This window comes from Cervus canadensis, chromosome 31, assembly GCF_019320065.1.
Source record: "Cervus canadensis isolate Bull #8, Minnesota chromosome 31, ASM1932006v1, whole genome shotgun sequence".
Taxonomy (NCBI): Eukaryota; Metazoa; Chordata; class Mammalia; order Artiodactyla; family Cervidae; genus Cervus; species Cervus canadensis.
In genome coordinates this window covers 7,004,640-7,022,512 of record NC_057416.1, presented here as the reverse complement: position 1 = coordinate 7,022,512, position 17,873 = coordinate 7,004,640, and the positions used below count along the sequence as shown (strand labels likewise).

Genomic DNA, 17,873 nt, shown 5'->3' with positions numbered 1-17,873 from the left:
TTTGTTGAAGAGCTGGTTTGGTGGTGCTGAATTCTCTCAGCTTTTGCTTATCTGTAAAGCTTTTGAATTCTCCTTCATATCTGAATGAGATCCTTGCTGGATACAGTAATCTAGGTTGTAGGTTATTCTCTTTCATTACTTTCAGTATGTCCTGCCATTCCCTTCTGGCCTGGAGGGTTTCTATTGATAGATCAGCTGTTATCCTTATGGGAATCCCTTTGTGTGTTATTTGTTGTTTCTCCCTTGCTGCTTTTAATATTTGTTCTTTGTGTTTGATCTTTGTTAATTTGATTAATATGTGTCTTGGGGTGTTTCGCCTTGGGTTTATCCTGTTTGGGACTCTCTGGGTTTCTTGGACTTGGGTGGCTATTTCCTTCCCCATTTTAGGGAAGTTTTCAGCTATTATCTCCTCGAGTATTTTCTCATGGCCTTTCTTTTTTGTCTTCTTCTTCTGGGAATTCCTATGATTAAAATGTTGGGGCGTTTCACATTGTCCCAGAGGTCCCTGAGGTTGTCCTCATTTCCTTTGATCCTTTTTTCTTTTTTCCTCTCTGTTTCATTTATTTCCACCATTTTATCTTCTACCTCACTTATCCTATCTTCTGTCTCCGTTATTCTACTCTTGGTTCCCTCCAGAGTGTTTTTGATCTCATTCATTGCATTATTCATTTTTAATTGACTCTTTTTTATTTCTTCTAGGTCTTTAATTAAACATTTCTTGCATCTTTTCAATCTTTGTCTCCAGGCTATTTATCTGTATCTCCATTTTGTTTTCAAGATTTTGGATCATTTTTATTATCATTATTCTAAATTCTTTTTCAGGTAGATTCCCTATCTCCTCCTCTTTTGTTTGACTTGGTGGGCATTTTTCATGTTCCTTTACCTGTTGGGTATTTCTTTGCCTTTTCATCTTGTTTAGATTGCTGTGTCTGGAGTGGGCTTTTCTGTATTCTGGAGGTCTGTGGTTCCTTTTTATTGTGGAGGATTTTACCCAGTTGGTGGGTTAGACGATTGGCTTGTCAAGGTTTCCTGGTTAGGGAAGCTTGCGTCAGTGTTCTGGTGCGTGGAACTTGATTTCTTCTCTTTGGAAGCAATGGAGTGCCCAGTAATGAGTTTTGAGATGGGTCTATGTGTTAGGTGTGACCTTTGGCAGCCTGTATGTTGGCTCAGGGCTATGTTCCTGCGTTGCTGGAGAATTTGTGTGGTATGTCTTGCTAAACTTATTGGCTCTTGGGTGGTGGTGGTTTCAGTGTAGGTATGGAGGCTTTTGGACGGTCACTTATTACTTAAAGTTCCATGTAGTCAGGAGTTTTCTGGTGTTCTCAGGTTTTGGGCTTAGTCTCCTGCCTCTGGATTTCAGTTTTATTCTTCCTGTAGTCTCAGGACTTCTCCAACTATACAGCACTGATAATAAAACTTCTAGGTTAATGGCGAAAAGATTCTCCCCCGTTAGGGACACCCAGAGAGGTTCACAGAGTTACATGAAGAAGAGGAGAGGGAGGAGGGAGATAGTGTTGAGCAGGAGGAGAAAAAGGGGGACTCAAGAGGAGAGAGACAGATCTACGCAGCTGTCTGTTCCCAGAGTGTTCTCCGTAGCCCAGACACCTACAAAGATTCACAGAATTGGATTGGGAAGAGAAGGGGAAAGGAGGAAATAGAGGTGTTCTGAGGTAGAAAACAGAGAGTCAAGATTGGGAGAGAATAATCTTCGGTTTAAAAATAGGGCTTCTCTTCTTTTTAAAAAAACATTTCAAAAAAACAATTTGAGAGTTAGTTTTCTCCACTTATAAGTTCTAAGTATATGAAAATTTCTAATAAGCCACCATAAATTTTCTCAAAATTATTAACTGGTTAAATTATTTGGTGGTGGGACTTCCCTGGTGGTCCAGTGGCTAAGATTGTGAGCTCCCAATGCAAGGGGCCTGGGTTCGATCCCTGGTAGGGAACTAGATCCCACATGCTACAACTAAGACCCAGCACAGCCAAGTAAATAAATATTTGAAAAACTAATTATCTGGTGGTTATTAAAAGCTTGCCACCAGGAAGGTAGCAGGGCAGGGGCCGGGGCGTAGGGCTGGGGCGGGGGCGGGTGTTGGGGGGTCCAGGCAGCGGTGGGTGGCGGCCATGAGGAGGCGGTTTACCGAGTCCTCTGGGCGGAGAGTTCTCTCTCCCCTGCCGCGGAGGCGGTGAGGGCGCTGGGATGCGAGCTGCGTAACATCGCGATGGCTGCCCAAGGAGAACCCCAAGTTCAGTTCAAACTTGTTTTGGTTGGTGATGGTGGTACTGGAAAAACTGCATTCGTGAAGCGTCGTCTGACTGGTGAATTTGAGAAGAAGTATGTAGCTACCTTGGGTGTTGAGGTCCATCCTCTTGTGTTCCATACCAAAAGAGGACCTAAGTTCAATGTGTGGGACACAGCTGGTCAGGAGAAATTTGGTGGACTGAGAGATGGCTATTACATACAAGCTTAGTGTGCCATTATAATGTTTGACGGAACATCGAGAGTTACTCACAAGAATGTGCCTAACTGGCATAGAGATCCGGTACGAGTGTGTGAGAACATTCCAATTGTGTTGTGTGGCAACAAAGTGGATATTAAGGACAGAAAGGTTACGGCAAAGTCAATTATCGTCCACCGAAAGAAGAATCTTCAGTTCTATGACATTTCTGCCAAAAGTAACTACAACTTTGAAAAGCCCTTCCTGCTTGCTAGAAAATTGTTTGGAGACCGTAACTTGGAGTTTGTCGCCATGCCTGCTCTTCCCTCGCCAGAGTTGGTTATGGACCCAGCCTTGGCAGCACAGTATGAGCACGATTTAGAGGTTGCTCAGACAACTGCTCTCCCGGATGAAGATGATGACCAATGAGAAAGTGAAGCTGGGGCCCAGCGTCAGAAGTCTAGTTTTATAGGCAACTGTCCTGTGATGTCAGTGGTGCAGCGTGTTTGCCACTTTATTATATAGCTAAGCAGAACATGTGCTTAATCTTTGGGTGCTGAAGGAGATGGATGGGCTTTGGAGTGAATGTGGCAGTTAAAAAAAAAAAAAAATACCTTCATTTTTTGGACCTGCATATTTAGGTGTTTTGGAACACAGTTGTTTCCTCCTTGAGTTTCAAATATAAGACTGCTATAGTCACGTGACAATATTGAGAGGTGGAATCTTGTTTGTTACTGTCATTCCCATTCCTTTTCGTTCAGAATCAGAATAAAGTTGTATTTCAAATATCTAAAAAAAAATAAAATAAAAGCTTACCACCAAATAATTTCATAAACAAATTTTAAAATTATTCCTGAAGCAAAATATTGTTTTTAATGTGAGATGTGGGAATATTTTAACAAAGCTGATAGGATGAGGATTATAAATTCTAAAATTAAGCATGCCTGGAGTTTACATCCTGAAATGTGAAGTCAGACATCCTGTAATGCAAAGTCAGTTGGGCCTTAGGAAGCATCACTATGAACAAAGCTAGTGGAGGTGATGGAATTCCAGTTGAGCTATTTCAAATCCTAAAGATGATTCTGTGAAAGTGCTGCACTCCATATGCCAGCAAAATTGGGAAACTCAGCAGTGGCCACAGAACTGGAAAAGGTCAGTTTTCATTCCAATCCCAAAGAAAGACAATGCCAAAGAATGTTCAGACTACCACACAACGGCACTTATTTCACATGCTAGCAAAGTAATGCTCAAAATTCTCCAAGCCAGGCTTCAATAGTACATGAACCATCAACTTCCAGATATTCAAGCTGGTTTTATAAAAGGCAGAGGAACCAGAGATCAAATTGCCAACATCTGCTGGATCATCAAAAAGCAAGAGAGTTCCATGAAAACATCTATTTTGACTTTATTGAATACACTAAAGTCTTTGACTGTGTGGATCACAATAAACTATGGAAAATTCTTAAAGAGATGGGAATACCATATGAACTGACCTGCCTCTTGAGAAACCTGTATGCAGGTCAAGAAGAAACAGTTAGAACTGGACATGGAACAACAGACTGGTTCCAAATAGGGAACGGAGTACATCAAGGCTGTATATTGTCACCCTGCTTATTTAACTTATATACAGAGTACATCATGTGAAATCACAAGCTGGAATCAAGATTGCTGGGAGAAACAGCAATAACCTCAGATATGCAGATGACACCACCCTTATGGCAGAAAGCAAAAAAGAACTAAAGAGCCTCTTGACGAAAGTGAAAGAGAAGAGTGAAAAAGTTGGCTTAAAACTCAACCTTCAGAAAACGAAGATCATGGCATCTGGTCCCATCACTTCATGGCAAATAGATGGGGAAACAATGGAAACAGTGAGAGACTATTTTGGGGGGCTCCAAAATCAGTACAGATGGTGACTGCAGTCATGAAATCAAAAGATGCTTACTCCTTGGAAGAAAAGCTATGAGCAACCTAGACAGCATATTGAAAAACAGAGACATTACTTTGCTGGCAAAGGTCCATAGAGTCAAAGCTATGGTTTTTCCAGTAGTCATGTATGGATGTGAGAGTTGGACTATAAAGAAAGCTAAGCACTGAAGAATTGATGCTTTTGAACTGTGGTGTTGGAGAAGACTCTTGAGAGTCCCTTGAACTTCAAGGAGATTCAACCTGTCAATCCTAAAGGAAATCAGTCCTAAATATTCATTGGAAGGACTGATGTTGAAGCTGAAACTCCAATACTTTGGCCACCTGATGTGAAGAACTGACTCATTGGAAAACACCCTGATGCTGGGAAAGATTGAAGGCAAGAGGAGAAGGGGATGACAGAGAATGAGATGGTTGGATGGCATCACAGACTTGGTGGACCTGAGTTTGATCAAGCTCTGGAATTTGGTGATGGACAGGGAAGCCTGGCATGCTGCAGTCCATGGGGTCGCAAAGAGTTGGGCACAACTGAGCGACTGAACTGAGAGTTTACAAATATCTTTTTTTTTTTTCTTAATGACTGGTTTTCTTTTTTTTTTTTTTTCTTTACATTTCAGTGGGTTTTGTCATACATTGATATGAATCAGCCATAGATTTACACGTATTCCCCATCCCGATCCCCCCTCCCACCTCCCTCTCCACCCGATTCCTCTGGGTCTTCCCAGTGCACCAGGCCCGAGCACTTGTCTCATGCATCCCACCTGGGCTGGTGATCTGTTTCACCATAGATAGTATACATGCTGTTCTTTTGAAATATCCCACCCTCACATTCTCCCACAGAGTTCAAAAGTCTGTTCTGTACTTCTGTGTCTCTTTTTCTGTTTTGCATATAGGGTTATCTTAAATGGTTCCGGAACTGATTTGTTAGAAAACAATACCGCAATCCATGTGAGAATGATAGTCTTTTGGCTGAAGATGAAAATAACTTACAAAATCCTTCATCCATTTACTTAACTGTTCATTTCTAGTATACATGCGTAACAGCGTCTGAAATGTTAAGTCCACCCACCTAAGGAACCAACTTTACCAACTAAAGTGCTTATGTTTTGCTTCTAGTATTACATACTCTTCATTTCCAAAGTACTTTGGTCAACACCTTTTCCCCATCCCTTCAGTAAGACTGTTTCACACATATATTCATACAAAATACAGATTATTTTGTCACATTCTGCATTTCATCCTGAGAGTTCCCAGCTTCCAAAATGAGTGTGTAAAATTTGCATTCATCAAGGTTTGTTCTCTGTGGTAAAGTTCTGTAAATTTTGCCAAATGCATAGAGTTACATACTCAGAGTCCGTGTTACACAGAATTTTTACCATCCTAAAGACAAACCCTGTGTTTACCTGTTCAAGCTCACTCACTTCTGCATGAACCTCTGGCAGCACTGATCTTTTGATTATGTCCATAGTAAGAAGTTTTTCCTTTTACAGAATGTCATGTAATTAGAATCATATAGTGAATAGACTGGCTTCTTTCAGATAGTAATATGCATTTAAGTTATTTGTGTCTTTTTCATGACTTAATAGCTCATTTGTTTTCATTGCAGAATAATGTTCCATTGCCTGGGTATACCACAATTTGTTTATTCATTCTTCTTTTAAGAGATGTCTCAGTTTCCAGATTTTGCCAGGTAAGAATTAAGCTGCGATAAGCATTTGCATGCAGATTTCTGTGAGGTTGTACATTTTCAACTCAGTCAGAAACATGCTTTTTGGACCTTATAAGACTATGTTTACCTTTGTATGAAACGACCAGACTGTCTCCTAGGCTGTTACCACTCTGTCCTCCTGCCAGCATTGAATAATTGTTGTTGTTGCTCCACAATCTCATCAGCAATTGGTATTGTCAGGTTTTTGGATGTTAGCTATACTAAATAGGTGTGTAGTAGCATCTCGCTGTTATTTTAATTTGTAATTCTCTAGTGAGAAATGATTTTAGCATCTTTTCATGTGTTTAATTTTCATTCATCTGTTTTCTTAGGTAAGATGTCTTTTCAGATCATTTGCCAATTTTTTGATTGGTTGTTTGTTTTCTTATTGTTCAGTTTTAAGAGTTTTTTTGTATGTTTTGGAGGCAAGTTATCAGATATGTGTTTTGCAAATATTTCCCCCCAGTCTCTGGCTTGTCTTTTTATTCTCTTAACAGTTTTTTTCACAGAGAAAAGGGGTTTTGTGTTTTAGCAAAGCCCAACATATTCACTTTTTTCTTTCAAGGATCATGCTTTGGGTACTGTATCTAAAAAACATCCTCAGATGCTTGGCCATGCTCCTATGTCTTCTTACAGAAGTTTTATTGTCTGATATTTTTTAATTTAGGTCTATGATATATTTTCAGTTAATTTTTGTGAAACCTCTGTGGTCTCTAGGTTCATTTTCTTTTTGCACAAGCAATTTTTTTGTTGTTGTTATAAGTTCTGTCTTTCATTGACTTTCATTGACTTCATTGTCTTCATTGACTTCATTGTCCTTCATTGACTTTGCTCCTTTGTCAAAGATCCAATTGATTGTATTTCATCTATCAATGTTCAGGTCCCCAAGCTAAGGAGTAACAAGAAAATATAAAATACATTACTTTTTGCTTTCATTTTAATATCTTTAAATAATGAAGGTACATTCCAAATTAAAAGGCAGTATCCTCTCTATATATGTTCAGTTTGTGAAAAGTTATCCTGCCTCAACAGTGCAGCAAATAATTTTGACAATGCAATTTGGCTTTACATAAATTCGTCCTAACACGAGGCAAGATAATATGGTTTCCAAAAATGTAACTGAAGACTAGACTTATCTGGTTCTAAAAAGGCAAAGAAGACATTCAATGATTTTTTTGTTTTTGTCTATTTTTTTACTTTTCTAAAAAAAAAAAAAAGACTTAGTTTCATCTATTCCTAGAGGAGAGTAAGCTAACAATTACAAATCTGATGTTTTAGGCATTTCTCATGCTATCTGCTACACGAATACAATTAGCAATAAAACAGCAAGATAAAAGATTACTTTTTAATTTTGTACCACTGTGAACATCATTGTACTTATTTTCAAGGCTGATTGGATGGCACTGCTGAGAGAAGGTGAAAAAAGAAAGAGCTTACGTGTGAGCATTAAATTAATATAACTTTTACTAAAAAGAACATTATGGTGGCACTATCAAATCCCCAACTGTTCTCTGTCATCTCTGGCAGATGAAAAGGAAGAGAAGTCCTGCTGTTTGCGGGGAGAAGGTCCCGTGGCTAGTCCATCACTATTTCGCTTTTGCTCCGTATTTCACATTACCACCCCACTTCCTAACAGTAGTCTCTGAAAGATGAAAGTGGACTCTCACTGAGAATTTCACACAAATGGATTAATTTGTGTCGCCATTTTTGGCATGTCGCCATGGATACGGCCATCTGACAGCCTCAGTGCAGCTGTGAGTTGATTGAGGGTCCATTCACAGTTCAAGGCTTTACAAAACCCATAACAAGAAAGAATGCTCATTAGTGGACAAAGACCCTACTTACACATGTGGTGATGCCTCAAAGAGTGAATGCTACCTCTCAGTAAATCTGATCTTCATAGCAGTATCACCAAGGAAAGTCAGAATTACACCACGAAAGAGCAAATTTTAAAATGTAGAGTTAGACTATATACACATATTTATATATACACACAGACATATATATACACGTACAAATGTATAGTATATACTATATATATATATATACTATACACAGACATATATATATATTTGATACCTCGCTTTACTTTCTTTTCATTTAAATCTAGGTAACTAACAGTGAAATGGAAACACAAACCAAGGAGTGTGTGTGTTGTATATCCTATTTAAAAAAAAGAAAATCAAAGGACAGAAAGCCATTTCTTCTTATAAACTTACAGACTGGTATTAATTAATAAAGGAATAGCTTCTGTCACTATGAAATGGAAAATCTGCCTTCTGCACGTGTAGCACATTGTGAAGTATAATATTGACATCTTAGATGGTCACACACCCAGGTGTATAGACACTAGCTTTATTTCTCTGTGATTAAACTCAGCTCGTGAGACTCCAGTGCTGCTTGGCAGCGAAACACCTTCTCCTCGAGGTGCACGTCACACCCTCCAGGGTGTATACCCATCAATTCATGAAGCGCGCTCCTTGCGGCTCTAATCCGGGGTGACGTCTGGGTGGCTGGGGCGGCGAGTCCATTGCCCAACAAGGCGGGGAGGTGGTCCTGTCTCGGGCGCCCTCACAGGCCTCACAAGGCCTGCGCCTCTAGCGTTGAGCCCTGACCCCTGGCCTGCAGCCTCTTCTACTGGCGTTGACATCCACACACAGCCTCCAGTCATCAGGTCCCTGTTACAACGTGCTCCTCAGCCTCGACACCAGCCGTCTGTCTGTCTGTCTGTTCAGCCACTTCTGCACACTTTGCGGGTGGTGGGGGTGGGAACGCTTGCCTGCTTTTCCCAGGCTACAGGGAGATGCCTAAGACTAGGAGGCTCACCTTGGACCTCACTGCACACACATCCCAAGTACCTGAGACGCAGAAAGAAGCCTTTCAGCTAACGGGACACAGAGAAACTTTGTCAAACTCCGCTGAATCACGACCAGCTCTCACTCTCACATTATGTGTCATTAGCAGAGTAAACTACATGTGAAGTTGCTCTTGACACTTTGAAGTTCTTTAACCATGAGTCTCCCTTTATTTCTATCAAAAGGCCAGAAATAACAACTCCTTCAGGACTTCCAGGACCCCAGATCCCTGCTGTTTTCCTTGGAATCGGAATCAAAAGACATCATTTGGCACATAACACATGGATAATATAAGCTAATCCATCAACAGGACAACCTAAATGAACCTGAGATCCTACTGTCCTCTCCTTCACTGACAGATTCGCAAGGATTTACTATTCCACGGCCTCTCTTTTTCTGTTAAATTGGGCATGAAACACCAAATTAGAACAAATGTTTTGGAACTGCTTGCTTAGAAATATTTCATGTGACTTAAAATTTTAGCACCAAATGAATCAGAGCACTGACCAACTGTGGAATGTGGGAGTACTTGCCCACATTGGCAGGTGATTCTTAAATTGAAATGTTCTTTGTTAAAACAACAACAACAACAAACAAAGTCTGATGACGCTGTCCTAAAGCAGTGGAAAAGGCTAAAAATAATGTGCGTCATCTATGGGAATAAGTCGTGTAGGTAAAATGTGGAGCTGGATGAGATATGAAAGATTTACATACTATGTCTTTGTTTCTATGTCATTGTTTATAAATTGTCCAAGTTCATTTACAGAATTTGAAGGCTCAGAAAGACTTCAGGGAGGAAGGGGGAAGCAGCTGCGGGCAATCTAATCCATGTGATGAAAAGGAAAGCCAATTAATGAGAAGAAAAGAACTCAGGACTCATATAGCAAGATAAAAAATATAATGTACATTTTCAAAAGAGAGTGAGTAGTAGGCAGTATAGAGAAATTAATTTTCAATTTTCTTATTTATATCTGTTGTAAAGGCTGTTTTCTACCTCTTCTTAGATAATGATAATATCAGATCTTTTCTTTTTCTTAACAGTTGTGTCCAGAATCCAGTGGTAGTTAGCTTTGAGATGATACTTTGATGAGAAAATAATAGAAGAGCCTTTTTAGTCTGTTTTCTGTGAAGACTCAATCCAAAATCTTTTGAAAATGAAATGTGGCCAGATAAAGGTCAAAAGTCCCAGCCCTTAAAAATATTAAATAATACTAAATAAAGGAAAGAATGAATAGCTGCCCATCTGGAAAAAAGTTATTTCATTTATAACAACCATTGTTATAAATGGAGAGAGAGCTGACATAGTGTTTTGGAGGACTGATTTTTCAAATATGTGCAATTAGAGAACAGGAATGAATGGGGAAATTGCTCCAAAAAAAGAAGTAAGCAATGTTTCATCTTAGAAAATCCATAGTTGAAAATCTCAGTGTGTATCTTTTTAAAAGTCTTAGTTGATTTTTTTTAAATGTATGTAACCTCTTGGGTGTCAAAAGGATTTCAAGCAAAATAAAAATCAAGAAACATAAAGCTCTGAAAAGAAAGTTACAAATTAAATATAGAGACACATTGATCTGGATTATTATAAGCATGTGGGCAAATAGCTATTAATTTTGAGTGTTTTCACTCTTAGTACAGAAGCATTTTAGTTATTTTAAAGATTTATATCTATTTAATCTGGACAGTGAAAGTCATGACACTCCTGTTTTCTAAGATCTTGCATGTCATTTATCAAAATAAGACATACTGGTGTCTGCCTGTTACATCAGTATTGACTCCATTAGGAATGAATATAACTATATTATTGGCTGAAGTGATCATTTTAGAGATGATAATATGAAAAATCTTAACACTGGTTGATGGTGACACATTCAGCAGTAAAGTTTAAATATTTGTGTCAATAAGCCAATAAAATATAAACAAATTATACAACTTGATTATGACCTATATTTATGAAAATCTTTTAAGTTAAAACTTAAAAATAGAGACTTTAGAACATTTTGCAGACAATGAAGGCTTGTGGGGAGGAAGCCTGTTTATAAGCCCAGAAAAAGCAATGGTGAAGAAGAGGAATTTTGAACGCATGGTTCTGGCCTTGGGCCAGGCCTGGGCAGCGACCACGTGAGCCGTCAGCAGGAGCAGTCCTCAGTGGGCCTCGCTGCCCTTCACTTTAAAAAACGGAAAGCAACAAAATTTGTCAGAAGTGCCAAATTTATATTTCAGAATACAATAATACATGCATTGTACATTTGAGTAGAAAATTTGACCTTGATTTTTAAATGTCATTATCCACAAAGAGTCGGACATAATGTAGCAAGTAAGCAACAACAGCAAAACAGCAATAATGTGAACCCACATTTTAGAGTTTATGTTCTCTAATTCTATTCTCTGCCCACCGTTTACTCCTAATGAGATATCTGGCCTGATAACTCTGAATTTCACAGTTTATTGCCAATCTCATTTTACTTCTTGTTGATATATTTTTAAAAAACAACAGCAACTATCTAGTTGCTGGACAACTAGATAGTCCAGATAGAGTAACATGAACCGACTTTTCCAGAGTAGATAGCAGTGCCCAGCAGTCTGCTGCACATTTTATGTTCTTTATCTCTTCGAAACCTCAGTGCACACCCATACCAGGCACTGTTAGTGCCATTTTACAAATAAGTGAGTTGACACACATAGAGGTTAAGAAATTTGCCCAGAGTCTCAAAGCTAATAAACAGCAGAGCAGAGACATGAATCCAGTTTTGATTATACTCACCACTTGCAGATAAAATTCTTCAAATTTCTTGAATCCTTGTTGTACACCTTATGTTATTAGTACATCTATCACTTTATTGATGAGGAAGTTTCCATAAAGCTAAACTAAACGTGGTATATTTAGGCTTAACTAAATATGAAGGTTTTGTTCTGATTGATTAACATCAAAAGGCAGCGTGGGAAATTTTTTAGAGAGGCTGTCAAGTATCTGGAAGCTGAAATTTAAAGTACAACAGCACAACACTTGGGCTGAGAGTGAATCAAATGTCAGCAAAGGACATGCTACCTCGAGAGCACACAGTTCTTCAGGCCTCATCCTTTGTAAAAGGAGCTGGGAGGGTGGAATGATTTCATGATCTCATAGTCACCACTTGTTTCAGTTTTCCATCCTCGTGAAATCCCGATCCCATTCGCATCATGCCAGCTCTGGCATCTTTTCCACTCCATTGACCCAAAGAAGGAACACAATTTTTTTTCTCTTTACTTCTCCAAGCAATCAATATTGAAGGTTATTGTATGTGATAGAATCCAAGCTGAGTCTTTGAGAGGATCAGAGAGGGTTAGCAGAGTATACAAATACATAAAATTACAGAATGTGATGCATCATCTGGTTACTATGATAACAGGTCAGACCTAACTACACAGTAAAGAGCTCTCTAAGAAGTAACCTTTCAGCTATTACACAGAACATCTAAAGACAGATGTATACATCTAAAAAGACTGAAAATCTCTAAACCATAATGGTGAGAGTGGTAAAAGATTTTAGCAATGTTTTATTCTTTACATATATTCTTAAAAATTTATATGATAAATAAAATTTTTATACATGAACATATAAAAATTAATCAGTGAATAAATATAGATACAGATGAAACACTTTCTCATAGCCCATGTTCACAAAATATACTCAGAGTATTCTGAGTAGTGAAACAGCCACAAACTTTATTTAAGCAATTCATATAATATTTTATTTATATGTTTTATTAAAAATACAGATTACTACTGCTTATCTGATTTTTTAAAAAAAATATTCCATAGAATTTCATGATTTTTTTTTTTTTAAATCCTTGGTTCAGGTAGGTGTTAGAAGAAATTAGATTGGTCTCTGTTAACTTATTTGTTCACTTTATTTTTATTGATATTTTTTAATTTTTATAAATGTTTTGAATTCATTTATTTGAAATTACAGGAAGATATGGACATTGGAATAAACCTTTTACAAATTAGAATAGATTCAAGATTAGTATTTATTTCTAATATCATTGACCAATGTTATAAGCCCATTTAAGTATTTTTTCCTTCAAAATATGGAGAATCAAACATATTACCATGTAAGTAAAAAGATGATTTTTAATTGTGTAGTTTAATACCTACATAAACTGCTCTATTTTAAGGATTTTCACTGAGGAACCTTAAAATCAGTTTAACTATCAACAGACATTTTTTATAATTCACTTAAAATAGTCAAACACTCTACATCTGAAAAATATCCCTCTTATAAATATTGTGTTTTAATGCCTTTCAAATGGTGTAATCAAATGGTCATTTTAAAAGATGATGAATTATTTAGAATTTCACATGTTATACTAATATCTCTCCAAATATAATCTCCTATTAAATATCCCACAAGGCTTCCAAATAAATTCAGTGGGTTAGAGACAATAAACACAATAGAGTTCAAATGAATTTTAGCATTAGAGATGCATGGACCCTCATAAGCTCTCTTTCAAGGGATTGTTCTTCAGAGCAATAATTGGCAAGTGGTTTGAAGCAATCAATTAGAAGTTTCCATGAGTAAGTAGGAGCCAAAGTATTGTGGTCTTGGCTCAAGGATACCTCTGTGGAATGACCATTCAAATCCATCATGAGCAGAGTCCACTTTGTTTTACATTACACTTGTGTACTTCATCAAGGGCTCATCAACATGCAAGAGCTCTCATTCCAACTTGTAAAGCTTATACAGAATAAGTCATGGTGGCTCTTCCAGACAATCTCCAAGACAGGAGAGAGAAGCCAGAATAAGCAACACAAGCCTGTTGCCCCGCCAGTGACCTTTATCTTGAGCTTGAGTTACTTCCTGATGTAGATGTTGGAGACGGTTCATTTTGTATGTGACTTCAGTCCAAACCAGCTCCCTAAAATGAGGTGAAAATGAAACTTTTGATCCTTTGGGCCCAACGGAGGGGTAAGATATGATGAGTGCAACTGCTAAATGAGGTTCACTGGTACTTTTGGCAGGATTTTTCTTTTCTTCTTGTGTATAACGTGGGCTCACCTTCTGAGAGTCAAAGTAGAGGAAAAGTCAATGTGGCTTTTATATCCAAATTCAAATATCTTCAATTCAAATCTGCTGAACAAGGATCATCTATTTCAAGAGACAAGAGAGTTCTTTAATGGGAGACTTGCTGCCTGCAGTTTTCCTGTAAGGTCTGGAGCAATGCGTGTCTAGAATCCTTGTGCTAAATGGGATAAGGGTAGGAGCTGGTGAGATGAGGTCATGAGAACAGAAGAACTTTCTTGTAATGTTACTAAAATTATTAATGTCTTAGTTTGACTCTATGATGTAGAATTCAGCTAGCTTATCTCAGGTGGTTTCCAATTCAACAGATAGTTGAATGGTCCCAAACTATAGTTTGTACCTCATCTACCTCCAGCTTCCCAGGAAACCCAGAAATTCAGCACAGGGCCCTCTTCAACCACAAAGGGAGTGCGCAAAAACAATCACTGCATAGGTATTTGATCAGTAAATTGGGGCCCAAGGTGGCCTTGTTCTATTTTTTATTTCCTCAAAGATTTGATGGAAAAAGAATGGAAATAAGAAGAATATCTCTAGGGGTATTATTCATTTCAATCATCAAAATAGTTAGACAATGGAGACAAAAGGAAAATTGTAAATATATCTCAATCTCATTTTTCCAAAAAGGAAGGGTTTATCAGAGTTGATTTATGGAGTGTCAGATTTAAAGAAGTTATATTCTGGGAGAATTTGCAGTTTCTCTTTCCATTGCACGTCAATAGAAAAATGCCTTTAGAGGATACTGAAGGAAGAAAAAAACTGTACAAAATGGTAAATAAGACTTTGTAAGCCTGAGAGAAGGTTTAGGTTTAGAAAGTGGGTGCTTTCAAAAGAGAGTCAGTGCATAAGTTTTAGTTGAGGTGGGAGATAGACGAGATGTGGACAGGAGTGGTCATATTGTACAGAGAGCTTAAGAAAAATGTAGAAAGAACGCTGCTGCTGCTGCTAAGTCGCATCAGTCGTGTCCAACTCTGTGCGACCCTATAGATGGCAGCCCATCAGGCTCCTCCGTCCCTGGGATTCTCCAGGCAAGAACACTGGAGTGGGTTGCCATTTCCTTCTCCAGTGCATGATAGTGAAAAGTGAAAGTGAAGTCACTCAGTCGTGTCCGACTCCTCAGCGACCCCATGGACTATAGCCCACCAGGCTCCTCCGTCCATGGGATTTCCCAGGCAAGAGTACTGGAGTGGGTTGCCATTGCCTTCTCCGGTAGAAAGAATGAGAAGCCCCTTAATAAGCAATGTATTAGGAAGCAATAGTAGTGTTTTGAGGGATTTGAACAATCAATATATTCTCTTAAAGATACCTGAGGAATAGAACTACACTGATGTTTATTGATCACTTTCTATATGCCAGTTTCTCTGCTAGCAATATCCATCCTCATGAGGTTTATTTAATCATATATAGTGTATATTATATGTCATATACTTATTATAAATCCATCCTGTAAGGCATGGATTTCTCTCTCACCTTGACATATAAATTTGCACCCCTGTTTTAAATGGGGAGAGACTGATATTCAAAGTCAATATCTTGCCAAAACTCACACTGCTATTGAAGACCAGGTTGACAACAATGGCAGTAGTGGCCAGTTACACAAGTGTGGATCTAGAGAAGTAGAAACAACAGAGTTTGAGTGAAACTTGGGAATTTGGCTTCATCTCAGATCACACATACTGCTTCTCCCAGGAGCTCTCACACACTCTCCCTGAGCTCAACACAATCACGACACTTCCTGGCCCACGTCTTGATGTCTTTTAATGTGTCTGTTGACCGCTCTTGGCACTGAGCTCCCTAGGAACGAAGGCAGAGTTAATACCTTGCTTTGTTTTCTTTTCAAATACAAACCAAAGAGTGTATGTGTGTGTTTGAAAGACCGGCTCTAACTTTTTCTGCAGAGACTGTCCATTACACATGAAATGATTCGAGCTTCTTAGAATCCCACCCTGGCCCTGCATGAATCTGTGTCTCCAGCCTCATCCCCTGTTTCTGTCCCTCTGTTACCTTTATTCCAAACCCTTGGTCTTCTGTCTGTTCTGGAACAAGACAAGCATATTCCTACATGGCGTCTTTGCAGGGCTGGTTCCATGTTAACATTCAAGTTGTCACTTCTTCCAGGAGGCTTTCAACAGTGACCATCTATGAAATGCCTCCCCCACCCCCAAGCACTGTTACGCTAATTCCATGCATATTGACCTCTGAATTAATTTATTTGTTTGATGATTAACTTGGTTTTCTTTCATCTTAGCACTGGAATCTCAAGCTACATGGAAGTAGCTTTTCATTTCATTTTTGAATCTCCAAAGCCTGGTGCATAATAAGTGCTTAATAAATATTTATGAATAAGTGAATGAATTGATCACCCATCTTGCCATCTTGCTGGGTAGCATTATCAGTTAGAATGGATATACCTGAAAATAATAGCTAATAATTGTCAACTTATTATTACTGTATTAGTATATTCTGGGAACTGTTCTAAGTGCTTTATGTGGATTAATATATTTAATTTTCAGAGAAATCTAAGTGAAAGTCACTCATTCATGACTGACTCTTTGCAACCCCATGGACTATACAGTCCATGGAATTCTCCAGGCCAGAATACTGAAGTGGGTAGCTGTTCCCTTCTCCAGGGGATCTTCCCAACCCAGGGAGTGAACCCAGGTCTCCCCCACTGCAGATGGATTCTTTACCAGCTGAGCCATCAGGGAAGCCCTAACATGGTCCCAATTTTGCACATGAAAAACTAAGACCCTCAGAGTATATAGTTTTTAGCATAGAACATGGTACAATGTAGGTACAAGAGACTAAGTTACACAAAATGAAGGACAGCATCTGGTTTTCTAACTTATCACCTGGCCTATGATATAGTTCCTAAAACTCATTTCAACCCACCCACTGTGGCAGAAATTTGTGCTTTACCTTCAGGATTTTGCAACCACTGTGTAGTTTAAGGCATCACTGCAGCTTTAAGTGTCAACCCCTTTGTTCTCACACATCCCTCTCCGTAATTGTGTTAAAGCTTACAGCACATTCACAGTGAAAACGTGTGTTTACTTGTCTGTCTCTCTGATGAGATGGAGTCTTCCAGAGCAGGGACACTGTTCTCTCACCCAGCTATCATCCATGACTGTCACAGCCCCAAACACAGCAGGGCAGATTCTCAGAAAGTGTTCACTGGACACCACTGCTCATAAACTGAAAAAGAAATTAATTGCTTATTCCTCCAAACATAAGAATCAAATTTTCACCAGTAAAACGTGTTTTTAAATAATCTCAAAATGACTAGTATGATAAAAATAGTATTTTTGGCTTTTCTTATGGAATAATCAGGTTAATCAGTTGTATATTTCATATTTACTCATGTCAGAGATAGGCATCTTGAAAAATATATATTAACCTTCGAAATGTACATGAACGTGACTTTTTTGGGCCACATTATTTAAAGTGTCACTATGAGGTTTTGGATTCCCTTCATATGTAAGTCACAGTTCATTAAGTCACTCCCCTAATACACAGTTAGTTCATTCTATTGATAGATAAGAAAACCTCTAGCCTTTCAGTACTGGGATTTGGTTAAGCAGATCATCTAAAACAGTGGATGTTTCTCTAAGGCTTATCTGATTAATCCAAACCTCTGGAGTCTACTATACTGGGCTAGAAATTTTAGAAGGAGAGGTACTCTCATAATATTTTTCAACACAATTTGTTTCTGGCTTCAGCCAAAAACAACGTAAGAGAGATCTGTCGACACATTAACGTTCAAAATTAGATTTTAAAAAAAAAAAAGATGTGGAGGAAAAATAGTCTTTGAAATTTAAAAAAGTTCCAGTCTGGGTTGCAGTTCAAACAATAATAAAGCCACAACACAAGGGTAAGTGCATCAGACAGTCATC

The 17,873-nt window shown here is 38.4% G+C and overlaps 1 pseudogene; it reads left to right on the top strand.

Moving 5' to 3' along the window:
- The first annotated feature begins 2,090 nt into the window (after positions 1-2,090).
- Positions 2,091-2,867, top strand: LOC122432291 (annotated as a pseudogene).
- Positions 2,868-17,873: the final 15,006 nt, after the last annotated feature.